The sequence below is a fragment of the Rhinopithecus bieti genome, unplaced genomic scaffold (genome assembly GCF_001698545.2).
Source record: "Rhinopithecus bieti isolate Rb0 unplaced genomic scaffold, ASM169854v2 scaffold_23898, whole genome shotgun sequence".
NCBI lineage: Eukaryota > Metazoa > Chordata > Mammalia > Primates > Cercopithecidae > Rhinopithecus > Rhinopithecus bieti.
The window spans coordinates 110539-114711 of NW_016811065.1; the positions used below are offsets into that span (position 1 = coordinate 110539).

At 44.7% G+C, this 4173-nt stretch overlaps 1 pseudogene; it reads left to right on the forward strand.

Annotated features, from left to right (window-relative positions):
• The first annotated feature begins 269 nt into the window (after positions 1-269).
• LOC108543124 (insulin-induced gene 1 protein pseudogene) lies at positions 270-1082 on the forward strand (annotated as a pseudogene).
• The last annotated feature ends 3091 nt before the right edge of the window (positions 1083-4173 follow it).

The window sequence follows — 4173 nt, forward strand, 5'->3', positions numbered from 1 at the left end:
ACGGGCGTGAGCCACCGAGCCCAGCCTCTTTGGGCTAAATGTTAACACACTTATGAGACATTTACATTTTTTCCTTTGTGAATTTCTTGAGTTGTGTAATTTATGATTTTTCTCAATGTTCTGTACTTCGTATTTTCCATCTAGTCTCGAATGTTTCGTAAGCATGATTTCAGGCCCTCCCTATAAGCCGCACTTGGGGATGTCCCGGGCCACGACTCTTCCTTCCACGCCGCCTGGGCCAGGAAGCGCCTCTCCAATGGAGGTGATGGATGCCCAGATTGCATGACCACTTCTGGTGCTGCTCCTGAGCGCACAGTGCGAGACGCTGAGGCCCTCAGTGAGCCGGGGCCGCAGGGCCGGCTGCCAAGGTTGGGGATATGATCAACACCTCCGTCTCCGGCCCCTCCCTGCTGGCGGTCTGTGGGGCCCGGGACATTGACCCTGCCCCCGGGGGCCGCAGCGCTAGGATGAGCAGCCCCGGGCCCGGAGGCCTCCACACCAGCACCTGGCATCATTGCCCGGTGCAGAGGAGCTTCGTGCTCTTCTCAGCAGGGGCGGTCCTAGCCCTGGTGCTTTACCTGCTGCAGATCCAGAAGAATGTCACCCTCTTCCCAGAGGGGGTGATCGCCACCATCTTTTTCTCTGCTGCAGGACAGCAGCTGCTGTTGTTGATTTACTGTACCCTTGTATCGACAGTCACCTCGGAGAACCCCACAAATTTAAGAGAGTGGGCCAGTGTCATGCGCTGCATAGCAGCTTTTGTTGGCATTAACGAAGCCAGTGCCAAATTGGATTTTGTCAATAAAGTCCAGCTGTACTTGACTTTAACAGCCCTGTCTTAGGGCTTTTGGTGGACATTTGATGGTTCAAGAAGTGGCCTGGAGCTTGGGATCACCATAGCCTTTCTAGCTACTCTGATCAGTCAGTTTCCGTTTGTAATGGTGTGTATGAGTACACATCCCCAGGTTTCCTCCATGTTCGTTCTTAGTTCCCACGTATAATCTTTCTCAGGGGGTATCACAGTGGGAAGCATATGACGACAGTTAGCTATGGGTGTCCCTGAAAAGCCACATAGTGATTGAGTCTTCAAAACCACCGATTCTGAAGAGTAGGTAAGATTTGGGAAGAAAATCTGATTGTGGATTATGACAAAAATTATCTTTTTTTGTTAAATAATCTATTTAGATTGAGCTGACTGCACAAACGACTCATGGAAAAAGATGTTCAACGGTGAAGTAGAGAAAATAACTACTTACCTTGAAGTCCTACCTTGACTGACTGCGCTAGTGCCTCTCTGTGCCCTGGAACATTCTGCCAAGGTTGTGTAGGTTCAGGCAGGTGGCAGTTTCCTGAGTGTTAGATTTCATTCATGATTAAAACAAGATGCCATATTTCAAAACCTTGAACTAAGACTTAATTACCAACTATGAGTTTTCTGTCACTGCCCAAAGGAGATGGGTTGGTGGTGCTTAACAAAGATGAAGTATGGCATAATAGGAATAATATTTATCCAAAATATTTTTAAAAATAATTTTTTGTGGCTAGGTGCAGTGGCTCATGCCCGTAGTCCTAGCACTTTGGGAGGCCGAGGCAGGTGGATTGCCTGAGGTTAGGAGTTCGAGACCAGCCTGGCCAACATGGTGAAACCCCGTCTCTAAGAAAAATTCAAAAATTAGCCGGGCATGGTGGCGGGCACCTGTAATTCCAGCTACTTGGGAGGCTGAGGCGGGAGAATCACTTGAACCTGGGAGGTGGAGGTTGCGGTGAGCTGAGGTTGTGCCATTGCATTCCAGCCTATGCAACAAGAGCCAAACTCTGTCTCAAAAAAAAAAAAAAAAAGTTTGTGTTGAAGAAGGAGAAGGAGAGAGGAAGAGGAAGAGGAAGGAGAAGAAGAAGAAGAGGAGGAGGAGGAGGAAGAAGAAAAGAAGCAGCAGTGAGTATAGAAAGGTCCTGCAGTGAGTATCGAAAGTAGGGTTGCAGTGTGGCCACACTTCATGATGTCTCTCGTTCATGCTATGGTGATGTGCATACATGGTCACATGTGTACGTATCACCAGTGAGTCAACTGTGCTTTTCATTCCACCCACGGAAGTTTGTATAGACAATCTTAGTGAGTAAACGGCAATGAGAAGTCATGGTTCTACACTGTGATATATTGGAATTTTCACCCCAGTTTATGAAGTTTATTTTCAAATCCATAATCATCTAAGAATGAATACCTATCTGCCATGTATTTCAATGTTAGTGGGCCAAAATGGTTTGTTTCTTTGTTACTCCAGAAGGGAGATGACTGTTTTTTTTCCACAGCCCTATGGAACTTGCAATCTGTGATTGCTTTGTAAAAAGGAGAGTGCATATGTCACTGCATTAAACATGTGGTGTTTCCAAATATTCCATGCTATTGGTGAGCACAACGGTGAGCACAATTTAATGGCATAGACCATACTAGACCTAATTTGCAAGTATTGGATCTTAAACTTCAAGTGCAATGTATATGAAAACCAAGCTGAGCTTTGTAGCTCTTAGTTATTTATTTTTTTAACGCGTGAGATGTTCAAGAGAAGGATTCTCCATTACTTTCAGTGCTGCATGGAGGAAACTCAGCAATGGTTTCTTTCAGTTGTGAAGTTCCTTTCGTGTTATACCCTCCACTGAACCCTCCACCTTTGAAGTACTCCAGTTTTGTGGGTTTGTTAATTTTTACCTACAAATTTACCTTGTTGTATTTTGCAATTTAAATGTTTTTGGTTTGTTTTAAAATCTGAGAAAGTGGCCTGATTAAAAAACTCATTTTACATAGAAGTCACCAGTCAGTAGAACAAAAACTTAGACTAACTTGCCTATGAGTGTTGATCTATGTATTTGGTTTCATGTATGTGATGATCCTTTTTGGGGTTGTTTTTTGCTTTGTTTCGAGGGATCTTGGAGTAAATTTCAGGTTCCTGAAGCTAATTTGTTTTAGAGGAATTTTGTTTTAAAAAATAAGATTATTGGCTGGGTGTGGTGGCTCACGCCTGTAATCCCAGCACTTTGGGAGGCTGAGGCGGCTGGATCACGTGGTCAGGAGATCAAGACCATCCTGGTTAACACGGTGAAACCCCGTCTCTATTGAAAATACAAAAAATTAGCTGGGCGTGGTGGTGGGCACCTGTGGTCCCAGCTACTCAGGAGGCTGAGGCAGGAGCATGGCGTGAAGCCAGGAGGCGGAGCTTGCAGTGAGCCAAGATCCCACCACTGCGCTCCAGCCTGGATGATAGAGGGAGACTCCATCTCAAAAAAAAAAAGATCATTCTGAACTTTGGATTGGTCTTTTATGCATTTTCTGAAAATGAAAACAATTAATTAGTTATGTGAAAAAAATTTCCAATTAAGAAGTCAGGATTTTATGAAAAACCAGAAGTTAGTAGATGAAGGCAGTAAGTGAATCTTTAAAACATACTGGATCATGCACAATGTCTTTTTCTCTTAAACTGGAAATAAATCTATATCTGTTAGAAATAATGTAGACTAAGAAATGTAAATTTGGCCAGGCATGGTGGCTCACACTTGTAATCCCAGCACTTTGGGAGGCCAAGGCAGGTGGATCGCCTGACCTCAGGTTCGAGACTAGCCTGGCCAACACAGTGAAACCCCGTCTCTACTAAAAATAGAAAAATTAGCTGGGCATGGTGGCATGCTCCTGTAATCCCAGATTACAGGAGAGGCTGAGGCAGGAGAATCGCTTAAACATGGGAAGTGGAGGTTGCAGTGAGCTGAGATCGTACCACTGTACTGCAACCTGGGTTACAGAGCAAGACTCCATCTCAAAAAAAAAAAAAAAAAGAAAAAAGAAAAGAAAATCCAAAACCAATTAAAGCTTTATTTTGAAGAATGACAAATCTAGATTCTATTTTTTAAAATTTGTGTTTTTGTGGCTTGTTTTGAGACAGGGTCTCACTCTGTCACCCAGGCTGGGATGCAGTGGTTTGATCTCAGCTCACTGGAACCTTTGCCTCCTAAGCTCCAGCGATCCTGCCATCTCAGCCTCCCAAATAGCTAGGAATACAGGCATGTGCCTCCATGCTCCGCTAATTTCTTGTGTGTGTGTGTGTGTGTGCGTGTGTGTGTGTGTGGTGTGTGGTGCGTGTTTATTTTTCTAGAGATGGGGTCTCACTGTGTCGCCCAGCGTGGTCT